Source organism: Bos grunniens, chromosome 10 (genome assembly GCF_055505025.1).
Source record: "Bos grunniens cultivar Pamir isolate PY7600 chromosome 10, Bosgru_T2T1.0, whole genome shotgun sequence".
Classification (NCBI taxonomy): domain Eukaryota; kingdom Metazoa; phylum Chordata; class Mammalia; order Artiodactyla; family Bovidae; genus Bos; species Bos grunniens.
The window spans coordinates 92,631,299-92,643,954 of record NC_141174.1 but is presented as its reverse complement, the minus strand read 5'-3'; the positions used below and the strand labels follow the sequence as shown (position 1 = coordinate 92,643,954).

General features: G+C 46.4%; 1 protein-coding gene across 4 annotated transcripts in view; it reads right to left on the bottom strand.

Annotated features, from left to right (window-relative positions):
• LHFPL2 (LHFPL tetraspan subfamily member 2) overlaps positions 1-12,656 on the bottom strand; it is a 174,212-nt gene that overhangs the window by 43,485 nt on the left and 118,071 nt on the right. Inside the window, exon 1 of one of the 4 annotated variants that reach the window (XM_086323141.1) lies at positions 7,391-7,770. The exons of the other annotated variants lie outside the window; for them this stretch is intronic. The gene's annotated coding sequence lies outside the window, so the exon portion shown is untranslated. Of the gene's footprint in view, positions 1-7,390; positions 7,771-12,656 lie in introns of those variants that run through there. 4 annotated transcript variants of the gene reach the window in all.

Here is a 12,656-nt window from a genome sequence, read left to right as displayed (position 1 = left end):
TATGTATCAATTTGGCTCAGGAAAAAATTAAATGAGCACATCAGAGGAAGAGTCTGCGGGTACAAAGTGTGGTCCCAAAAGGAATTTGCAACCTTTTTTTCAAGCTGTCCCCTCCCACTAAATTTTCTCTTCACTCCTGACCACATGGGACTTTTTTAGGAGAGGAAGGAAGGGGCTCCAACGGATGCGGTTAAGAAGTGTGACTGATCCGCGTTGATGTGAGGCAGAGACCACAGCATTGTCAAGCAACTATCCTCCAGTTAAAACAAAAGACAAGTTTTCCGGTGTCTATGGGTACCCTAACTGCCTCATCAGAAAGAAGGCAAAGTTGAAGCAGCCTGGCTGGCAGTGTTCATTTCGCAGAAACCGCGTGCTCTCATGTCTGAAAGACAAATCCCATTCACATACCAACGACAGTGGCTTCTGAAGTACGTCCGTGTGCCTGGTTTGGGACCAGTGCTTGGACACCAAAATGATGGCTCTCCATCCTCAGAGGGGTCCCAGGGCAACAGGGAAGTTGGCAGGTGGGCCCAGCACAGAGCCCTTGGTGCCACTGAAGCAGCAAAGAGGGGCACCCCGTTCTGCCTGGAGGAGAGAAGGCCGCTGGGGGCAAATGCCAAGCATAGGGCCCGCCAGGGTCAGGGTCATCCCCTGAAGCCTGGGGCGGGCTGGGGAGGATGGGCAGGAATGCAGCAGGAGGAGTGAGCAGCAGGAGGAGTGAGCAGGAATCACCCCGGGAGGGACGGATGAGTCATGATTGGGATTCTGCACTCCATGTTGTCCACTACAGTGAGGGGCCCCTACAGTGTTTTCAGCCAAAAAAGTAACACAATCCGGCTTACATTTTAGAGAACTCATCTCTAGGACCCCTGTGAGGAAGAAATGTTCACATACTGGATATGGGGAAGTCGATCTGGCTCACACATGATTTCCCTCAAATTCTATGCTAACTAAAACAGCCTGCTGGTGGCCCATCAAACACACATCATACATCTGCTTTAATTATTAAAGGAAAGGATCCCATGACCAAAAGAAAAGCATGTCCATGTTAAAAATAAAGATGAAATACCTCTCTTCCTAGGACGCCAGTGCTGGTTCTCCTTCAATGATAAGACTCCCTTTCTAGGTGCCAAGGCCATGCTGACTTGCTGTGTGCATGCTGACCTGTTCTTTTAAACCTTGAAGGACTGCACCTCTGAGTTGTTTGATGTTCTTTGCTATGACCAGTTATGACCCTGTGCTGAAAACCATGCTTCTCTGGGGCAGCTCCTTGGTTATCTGAGCAACCGCAGGGCTGTCATCCTCAGTGTGGCTCAAGTAAAACTCATCCCCGTTTCTATTATAGGCTACTTAGCGATGATTTCCGTGGACCCTTGTGAGGGGCAGGCAAGGAAAGGTAGGGATAAGCACGTGCCCCGTGCACACGTGCACACAGAGCTGCACACGGGCTCAGCGGGAGCCAAGGATCAACAGGTCTGTGCGATGGAGGCCACTGCCCCCACCCCATCCTGCAGACTGCTGCCAGCGATGTGGAAGGGGCCCACCTGCAGAGCCAGGACGGCCAGTAGGAAGCCCTGGCAGGGATCCAAGCAAGAAGGGAAAGGGCCAGAACTACTGCAGTGGAGGGTAAGACTCAAGAGACTAACTGGTCCTGAAGGGTGTTGGGAAGAGGAGTCAAGGAGCACTCCCAGATTTCTGTACAACTCCTAGAATGTTTCCATTCCCTGGATCCAGAATATGGGAGGAGGGACAAGATCACAAGTCTATTCTGGGTAGAGGAGAATTAGTGGTTTCTGCGGACCTCGCCAGGACACGCACCAGGCCCTGGGGCACCTGGGGTACCAGGGATGTCAGGGGTATGGATGAGACCTCCTGAGTGACAGTGTGGAGTAAGAAGACAGGAGGACCAGGGCGGACCCTGGGGATACGAGAAAATTGCCAAAGGGATGGAGGGCCAGGCCAAGGGGGAAGAACGAGGTGACCATGTGTCCTGGAGGGCAAGGTGGAGGGAGCTGGTCACGCGTGGCAGTCATCTGCAGAGACCAACGCCCAAAGGGGTGTTCATGACCCAGGAAACACACACACAAACCTAGACAAGAGGTAAAGAGACAGCTGAGTGGGGGCCGGTCCGTTTCACTGTGGTCTGAGATACACTTCAAAATGCTGTGCACTGCATTTTAGCTAGATCCTCAATTTCCTGGCCCTAAGCATTTACTAAAAAAAAGTCCCAAGGAGTACCTTATCTGAGGAGTCATTACAATAAATAGGCAGTTAGCACAAGGTCAAGATGAGGAAGAATGGGAACAATACAGCGCTTCGAGGCTGCTGGGGGCGTGCGGAGCAGGGCTGGGGGAAGGAAAAGGGCGGACCATGCACAGATGTGGACGTTTTCTCTGCCAGGAGTATCAGACAAACAGGAAGACCTTAAACTTCTCCAACTGGGAACTCTTGGTTTTGCCTGCTGAGCAGAGGGGCCAAGCACGTGACTGGAACACAGAGACAGGAGGCCGTGATTAAGGCTGGGAGGACTGCTCCACACGGAACGTTTGGGCAGCCCGCGGACCCTGCCTCGCCAGCCGGCGCCCTCCCCTCCTGCTCTGTGGGTCTTTGTGCACATGGCCTGTGGGACCACAGGAGCCTCACCCATTCATGAGACCCAAACGAGGCCAGGATACCACATTTCACAATTTTCAAACTTCCTGCTGACATCTAGCAGAGAATTTATGTGTATAACACCTCTAAGTGGGTACCAAAGTCAAACCGCCTGATGGAATTACCAAACGGCATGATTCCAATAACCAAATCACAGCAGAGATAAAGGAATTCTTAGATCTCCTCCTCACTTCAAAAGTTGGGAATTCCATGAAATCTTTTCTCCCTGTAAACAGTTACATATATTTTCTACCCATGGAGCAATTTAAAAATAGTTCTTAAAACTATGCAAAGGAATATTTCCTGAAATAACTGAAGTTTCAGAATATCACCTGGATGGTTTCCCTTAACTGTTAAACACAAATGGTCTGCTCTATCTATAACAGAGTTTCTCAACCTCGGCACTTCTGACATTTGGTGCTAGAGAATTCTTTGTCTTATAAGCTGGAGGGTGTTTAGCTGCATTCCTAGCCTCTGTGGTAAAGAACCTGCCTGCCTGCCAATGCAGGAGACACAGGAGACACGTGTTTGATCCCTGGATTGGGAAGATGCCCAGGAGGAGGAAATGGCAACCCACGCCAGTATTCTTGCCTGGAGAATCCCACGGACAGAGGAGCCTGGCCGACTACAGTCCATGGGGTTGCAAAGGGTCGGACAGGACTGAGTACCTGAGCACCCACACATTAACCTCTTCCCACTATATGCCAGTAGCATTCTCCTGGTTGGGACAATATAGATTGTCTTAAGATACCGACATATGACCTGGAAGACAATTTGGCCTTGGAAGGTGGTTACGGCATAGGATCTAGACTGAGATGAGATTCAAGTCCTGGCGAATGGCACATACTAGCAGAATGATGCTGGGCAAATAACCAACTTCCCTGTGCCTCAATTTCTCCAGCTGCAAAATGCAGACAATAAGACTGTCGACTACAAATTAGCACTTGGTTGCTTGCCATCCACCTCTACAAGGATTAAGTCATGTGCTGCTGCAGCGGCTGACCTCAACACCCCCTGAAGGAGTTCAGGGTGGAGAGCAGAAGTGAGGCATCTGTGCTCTGGGAAAACTGGCAGGACAGGTCTTCAGAGAGTTGCATATTCTCGGGAGCTGACTTTATGAGCCCAATTCTTGTATCTCCTCATATCTAGAGAAGCACTAAAATCCTTCATGGTGATGACTGTTTCTTGTGACTAGCAGAAGCTTCACAAAACGTGCTTGATTGCATGTACTCCCCGCTTTACCAGAATAATTTATATACCGACCTTTCCCTCTGCCTCTTTGGAGCAGTCTCTCAGCTCTCTGAGGTGCTGTCTCCCAGGCTGCAGTCCTCATTCTGCCCCAAATAAAATTTAACTTGAAACTCTCACATTGTGCATTTTTTAAAAGTTGACACTATCTACTTCATAAGATTGATATGAAGATTAAATGGAAAGTAAATGTTAAATACTTGGCACAGAGCCTGACACACAATAAGCTTTTAGGAAATGGCAGCAATGATACTGTTAAAAACGAGAGTTGTACTCCCTTGACCTTGGAAGACAGAACGGAGCAGGTCATTTGACAATTGGGTAAGAACAAACTGCCCACATCTGAAGTCTTTCCAAGGGCACTTAGGGCTAGAACGTTAGGAACACAACCAGCACGATACTAACCTTGATGGAAATCCAGTTGCTTTAATCCCTGTGGGGACGAAAGGGGGGTAGGTATCAAGGGAAAAGAAAAGAAATGAAAAAATAGCTATAGACCAAAGGGAAACATTCTGACACAAAGAGGGAAAGGTAAAAAGTCACACCTTTAAAAACCAACTTAGGCCACAAACAATGCTGAATCTGGGGCGGGGGGTCGGGGGGTGGGGGTGTCCCATGGTAAGAGCTGGTGAGCACCTAAATAGTGACAGCTGGTCACTGGGAGGGGAGAGACAGCCCTAAGTTGAAGCAGCAAGGCAAAGTAACAGGAGCAGATGCTGAAGAAGTGGGGAGAGGCAAGCACTGGAGCCTTGTTCTCTGCCAGAAGCTGTTGTTCAGCTCATTCTGGCAATGCCACCAAGCCTCCTGAGAAAGGTAGCAGTGCCCCAGGGCTGCCCTGAGGCCCCTGCCCTTGAGAGGAGGGCTTAGGAGCTTCCGACTGTGCCCTGGCCCCCTCAGTGGGACAGGCAGACCTCACGCTGCTGGGCGAGAACAGCGCCACTGGGACAGCAGCCCCCTCAGCCCCGGGCTGCCTCCCCTCTGCGGCCAGGAACAGACTGTCGCCTCTCCAACCCAGCCCGTGTCATCGGTGCTTCCCACGCGGCCTGGGTTTGATGGAACAGTCAGAACGCAAACACTGTGACTCAATCAGCATCCAAACATCTTGGGTTTGGAAATAGCCAGTGACTGTATCCGGCAGCCGAAGTCTGAAATAAGCTGTTTCCAACGGTCATCTGAGTCACAGAGAAGGCAGCACGAAATTGGATCTATCTCCTAATTAGCCACTCTAAAACACCACCAAGCCTTTGTGAGACAAAGCCTGGAAATATTTAGTGAGACATCCTCTTCACTGTCTTTTTCTGACCATGATTTACTTACAACTCAAGAACATGCAGTTGTCTATTATTATGTCATTCAAGTGCACCATATTTTTCTTTGCTCATTAAAGTGAAATAAATAACCCAGAATAGTAGTAGGCTTGTGCCCAGCGTTGAAGGCTACACACATCAACACAAGACCACGCGCCCACACATCTAGAATCTTCTGATCCCAAGTCTTGTCCACCCAAAAACCCCATGGAGGCAAGTGATCTTTAGCCCTATACACTATTGTGTTGTTGCTGGTTGAATGCACGCTGAGAACCAAATGAGCGAGGCAAAACAAGCCTCCATTCTTTCCAGAAGGAAGGTCACACAGCGGCCTGCATTTGACCCCAACATCAAACCAAAGACATCATAGGGCATTTACATTCCAGGGACATTTTTACATGATAAAAACTCCCACGGCATAGCTTAGAAAGAAAAGTATTTGACGCTAATGAAGCCCCCAACAGGTAGTAGGGCTTAGACACTGGAAAAAGAGCCAACACAGAGTTGACTTAAAATACCCTAAATCATTTTGAGAAACTCCAGAAAGTCGACTCTAAACTCACTTTGTCAGAATTAATTTGGGAAACATTTAGTCCTGCTTGAGGGGGAACTGGGCTTCCCCAGCCAACATTTGGTCAGGTTTCCAGAGCTCGTTCCTGTCAGTGAGGAACGAAGTGTTCCTCTCCCGCTGGGGCTGGGAGGAGGAACGTGGGGCCCAACACCTTGGAGACAGAAAAACAAACGGAGTCAGTTACTATGTTTTTAACTCAGTTCTGTCTGGAAATCAGGATGCAAGATGCTCAAGATCCAGCTTCAGGGAAGCTCTTAATGCTGAGGAGATTTTTTGAAAGTTCAAAAGAGAAGTCCAGGAGAGCTCAGCCATGAGGAAGGCTGACAAATGGCAACGTGACTTTCTGACTGCCTTCCAGGAGCTAGAGTCCACTCTCCATGCTAAGGACACTTTTTAATTCAAAAAGGATCAAAATTTGGATCAGCTTACCATCACATGATTTTTACCTCACCCCTTTTGTGTTCCCAAATTTGATACAAAAAGTCCTCTGCCTAAAAATTAGTAAAGATGGCCAGCCTCACTGTACTTCTCAGTAGTGCCGAGGAATGAAGGATTTTAGATTTTAGTTCAGTCACATAGAAAGGAAAGAAAAAAGGTGGTAAAAATTTTGAATTTCATTATTGCAACAGTTTTTAGTCTCATCAAAAGAGAAATTGACCAATGTCATTCAAATGGAAAAATCATCTATATCACTCCATCTACCTCCCCCGCCCCCACCCGCCAGCTTTATTTATTCAGATCCATGATGCTGGTTGAACTGCGTGGAAGAGAATGTGAAGTGTCACCAACATTTCCCGTCCCAAGTCCTGAAGACAGGAAGCATGGATAGGAACTGCAACACCCAGCATCATCAATCTCTGCTTTCCATTTCTCTTGTTTTTCAGTTCTGATAACCCTCTTTCTTTATTTTTTGAACCTGACAGCTGCCAGGACCTTTTACGATTACAACTGATCTCTGAAACACCACCATCTGTCTGCAGTTGGGTGGCTCTTTAGTATAACTGTGCTCCCAGAAACAGAAAATCCGGACATGTTTAACCCCGTACATTTTTTCAAGTAGGCATTCAGCCTCAGAACTGTATCTGCTGTGGCTCTCTGAGTACAAAATAGATACAATGGTCCTAACTCAGCCCGGCTTGCAAGCTCCCTACTTCCTGCTCTCGCCGTTCTTTACCACATTCTTTGCAACTCACAGCCATGTTTGTGTATTTGGTGCAGAACATGTTCAGGCAGCACTAACTCAGAGTCATGGTGCCGTTCGTGGGCTTTATAAAGCAGCAGTTGCAGGGCTAATCAGGGACCATGCATGCACTGCAGCTCAACTTCCTCCCTCAGCTTTTAGGTAAGCACTAGGATCCTGCTTCATGGAAGGGAAACTGTGGCATGGGCCATTTAATCGAATCAATAAATACAGAGCATCCCCTCCAAGATCCAAGACACAGTGTTCACATTCGAAAGAGCTAATAGATACTAACAACAAAGATACTTCTAAATTAACCAGTCCAATGCTAACAAAATTTGAAAAATTGTGTTTTAGCAATTCATTCTTCAACTGGACACAGACAACCAAATGTTAATTGGCAGAGTCATATCAAAGACAACCCCTTCATACCTTAAAATTAACTGTTTGCCTTTGCCAACACCTGGAATCCTACAGCAGGTGTCTTCTTAAGAACTAAAAAGTACATTTCCTGATGTCTTCATTTCACTGTCACAGCATTCCTGTGAAAGGTTGAAAAGAACTGACAAAGTAGAGTACTTTCCCTGAAGCGTGATGCCACAGAGCGCCTCTGAAAAGTGTTTTACAGTCTGCGGGCAACAGGGCTTAGTGTAGGATGGAGCCAGGCCATGCAGCAAGGCTGGTGTGGGGCTGGGTGATAAAATGCTCACAGCTTTAAAAACAGAAAGTATTACACAAGGAGGCAGATGAAAGGATTTGTGAAACAAATTGCTGAATTTTCACAATACTACAGTCTCAAGAAGGGAAATCATCTGACAGACTGAATCACGAATTTCTGCAATGCAAGAATTTATATGAGCATCAGGGTATGAATCATAGCCACAAAATGTTTTAATATCCCTGTAAAAATCAGTCCTGTGAATGCAGCAACACTTCCAAAAGCACTTGTCTGTTTTAGGTACTGATTCATTTAACAATTTGTAAAAATAATTTTTAAAAACCTACCTGAAGTTTCTGGAAGCTAGAAGAAGAAAGGGGGAAAGAAATAAAGTAGTTTCAATCCCCATACAGTAGATGGTTTGCATGCCATTTTGTCTAAGGCAGAAGCATTACCAAAAAGGGAGATTATCATGGTATTTTTCCTGACTATATCACATTAAGCTATAAGATCCACTTATGGCTTTTATTTTTATTAGACATTTTATTTTTGATATACGTATTCAAGGGCACTCCAATTCATAACTAAATACCATCAGTAGAACTCTTCTAAAACTACAAATGATTTTGTCATGAAATTTAAAATGAGTTTCTCTGAAATTCTAGATGATTGTTTAAAATTATTTTTAAAATTCTAGACCAATAATCAAATTACAGTTTCCACTTCAACAACACAGGAGGTTTTCCTCTGCACAGTCAGAAAATCCAAGTGTAACTTGTAGCTGAACCTCCATGACCTCAGTCCCTCTGTATCCAGGGTTCCACATCGCGGAGTCGACCTATGGCCAACTGTGACCTTAGGCTAGTAGCAGCTGTAGTAGTGTTAGTCGTTCAGTTGTGTCCGACTCTTTGTGACCCCATGGACTGTAGCCCACCAGGCTCCCCTGTCTATAGGACTTTCCAGGCCAGAATACTGGAGTGGGTTGCCATTTTCCTCCTCCAGGGGATCTTTCCAACCCGGGGATCGAACCCAGCTATCCCACATTGCAGATGGATTCTTTGCCAGCTGAGCCACAAGGGAGGCTACTCTTCTCCAATACTCCTTGTAGAAAGCATTATATCAACATGAAATCAAGTTGAACCAGATTCATTCATTCTGAGAGGTATGACCACACACGCAGTGAGGAGCTGGACAGTTCTCCTCTGACGTGATGTCTTCATTAATTTCTCTCCCGGTGAGGGCCCATCCTTTATGAGGTCATTATTGCCACATGGATCCCAAAGTGACCCCTCTGATCACACACTCATTCTTGGTCAGCAATGGCATCTATACTCATCTGAGAATTCTACCTAGGGATATACAGTTGCTACTATAAGTCTACTCCCAAAAGACTGCGGTGGTTTGTGAGCAGTTCTTGGGTTGTGGGAATTTCGCTCCCTGCAGCCCTGCCAACGGTGCTCCCCCAAAATGAGTTCACTCACTCCGTCAGCAGTGGGGAAGGAGGTAAGGATATGGGTGAGCAATGGGGTCTCTCCCTTGCAGGGACTGGTTCCTACCCAGTATCTATTCTCTTCTTCTTCACTAAGAAAACCACTGGCTGGGACTGGGATGAGGAGAGCAAGGCGCTTGCCTTGAGCACAAAATTAAAAGGGATGCCAAAAAACTTATTAATCTTGATGAATATTTTAATAAGCAATAATGTAAAACATTGTATGGATGTGATAAAGAAGGCTGAGAGCCAAAGAATTGATGCTTTTGAACTGAGGTGTTGGAGAAGACTCTTGAGAGTCCCTTGGACTGCAAGGAGATCCAACCAGTCCATTCTAAAGGAGATCAGTCCTGAGTATTCATTGGAAGGACTGATGCTGAAGCTCCAGTACTTTGGCCACTTGATGGAAAGAGCCGACTCATTAAAGACCCTGATGCTAGGAAACATTGAAGGCAGGAGGAGAAGGGGACGACAGAGGCCAAGATGGTTGGATGACAACACCAACTCAATGGACGTGAGTTTGAGCAAGCTCCGGGAGTTGGTAAAGGACAGGGAAGCCTGGCGTGCTGCAGTCCATGGGGTCGCAAACAGGTGGACATGAGTGAGCGATTGAACAACAAATGAAAAAACATAAAAATTTTAAATAAAGATTGGATCAGCATGATCGATTTTTTCTTTTGCCTCAGGCTCTAATATGGTACTATAACATTGCATTGAGACATCATTTTCCTTGATTACTGAGGTTTTTGGTAATTCCTTACATTTTACGCTGACAGAGAATGCTTAATTTGCCTCACCTCATTCCTACGCTTGAAAGAAACACTATGGGGTGGTATGGGGGTCGGGTGGGAGTTGGCAACGTGCCTAGCTAAAAAAATCCACATTTCTCAGCCTCTTTTTGCAGATGGAGTGGCCAACGAGATTTAGGTGGACAAAATGGGGAATATTTTCTGGAAAAGGTATTAAAATGGATCTGGCTCTCTTATCAAAAACATTTTTAAAACCCCCAACAAAGGCAAAACAAAAACTTTGTGAGGTGATGAATGTGTTAATAGTGAGCATCCTTTCACAATGAAAAATGTATATGAAATCGTCACACTGCAACCTTAAATATATTATTAGAACTTCACCTGTTAATTATACCTCAAAAAAACCCCACAAAAAACCTGAAGAAACCCAAACCAAAAAAAACCCTGAAAAAAACAAAGGACCTGACTCAGCTTTGGCACAGGTTCCTCTCCGGCTGGGGGATGTGACCAGCAAGGCTCTGGATGGGGACTTCAAGAATGAACAGTGGTGCGCTAGAGAAAGCGGAGCAGGGGGAGCCTGGGTCCCGGACAGCATCATGAAGCTAACATCTGATGGCTTAGCGGGTAAAGAATCCTCCTGCAACGCAGGAGACACAGAAGTGGATTTAATCCCTGGGTTGGGAAGAGTCCCTGGAGGAGGAAATGGCAACCCACTCCAGTATTCTTGCCTGCAGCACCCCATGGACAGAGGAGCCCAGTTACAGTTCAGTGGGTTGCAAAAGAGTCAGACACAACTGAGCACAAAGCGCGCGCACGCACGCACACACACACACACACACACACACACAATATCTGACCCACCTGTCTCAGGACCTGCTTTTCACCTGAAAACAGCAAAGTTCTTGGATTAAAGCATCTAGTGTGTCTCAGCTAACCGACGAGTGCAGTTCTCAACCCTTGAACCACACAGGGGTTAACCTGTGTTAAAGTCAGCCCTTTGTATCCACGGTCCCTCCACATCTGAGGATTCGACCTGCTGGGGATTCTGCCATACTATAGTACTTACTACTGAAAAACATCCACACACAGTTCAAGTGGACCCATGCAGCTCAAGCCCATGTTGTTACAAGTTCAGTTACACTAGGAATACATAGAAAAAAAAAAAAAACTTAACAAAACAACTAAACCCAATGAGAAAACCAGTTAGAAGAGGTTGTTTTGGGAGGTACCACCACCACCTCAGTCAGATCTCTCTCTTTGCATCTTTTTAACCAAAACACCAGTGTTTCCATCCAAATGACTCTAGGGTCAGTTTACTATGGGAGGTCCATTTCACTGGTTTTCCAAGTAATTACAGAGGCAAATGTTCAGGGAAAGACGTGGACCAGTAGTATTTCCCCTGGTCGTGAGCAGGATGGCAGCAGACTTGCTTGCTGCGCGCCGACAAGCAGACACGCTGAGTGAGGCCAAGGGTGCCAAGCAAGCCCTGTTTCGGTGCAGACCCAGCGCTGTGCAGACTGGGCCTCACCTCAACTGACTTCAGAGGCTCATCTGTTCTCTCCTTCGCTGAGGCCACATACACCCTTACCAACGGGGTTCAGGAGACGAATTCTGTCCTTCCTTGGATGTTCAGGCATTCACCAGTCAACTGCAGGGAAAATTAACTTAGGTCTAACTCAGTGCAGTTCACCCTTTCAAAAACCAAGGTTTGAGAAGACTTCTTTCACAGTCCCCCACAAGAGGCATGTTTGTATATGAAGATATCCTGGGGCGCACTGACCATTAACTGGCTTCCCTGGTGGCTCAGTGGCAAAGAATTCTCCTGCCAATGCAAGAGATGCAGGTTCGATTCCTGGATTGGGAAGGTCCCCTGGAGAAGGAAATGGCAACCTGCCCCAGTATCCTTGCCTGGAAAGTTCCATGGACAGAGGAGCCTGGCGAGCTACAGTCCATGGGGTAGCAAAGAGTCGGACATGAGTGATTGGACACACACATTTACACTGACCATTAAATCTTAACTATTGAATAATTTTTAAACAAATGAAGCTTTGTCCCATTAGGTACAACAGTAATTCAAACCAAATGAACGAAGTGTTGGCCTGTGACATTTCTTAGAAGACATGTGAAAAATGTATATGAGAATAAATCAGAATGAACAATACAAGTATTAGTTTGTAAATGTACTGTTAACATTATGAGAGTGTGGGAGCTGGGAGGTGTGGGACACCCTGGGAAAGGTAAGTAAAAGCGTTAACTTTTCAATCTCCTCCAACAAAGGAAATAAGAGGAAAAAGCCCACTCTGGCTGGAAAGATGTCAGTGCTTAAACTAAAGGCTCGTATTCCAAGGTCAGAGCCCCCTTTTCAGCAGAAGAAAAGAAAAGAACAGCATCATTTACATTTCTCTCTGCTTGTATGGGTTGTTAAGTAATAAGCCATGTGCCAAAACCCTAATCTGCAGGATCAGCTCTGAAAAGAGGAAAAGAACTCTGCCAAGCATTTATCAACACCTTAAATTGTTTCTTTTCATTCCCAGAACTAAGGCTGTTTTATTAAATTTTTTAAGCCCCAGGTCCACCATTCCCTTCCAAACCTGCAGTCACTGCCTTAGATTTTAAGCCATTGTTCTAAGAAAGAAAGGAAGGGGAAAAAAGGCCAGAGAAGCTCTTAAATCAAGAAAAGAGTGGAGGCCCCAAGACAGGCGCAGCCTGGCGGGGGTGCAGACCCCACAGCTCCCACTGTGAGCCTTGGCGGGGCTGCTCCTCACCCAGCCTCAGTGCGGGGGAGCAGTACCCGGCACTGCT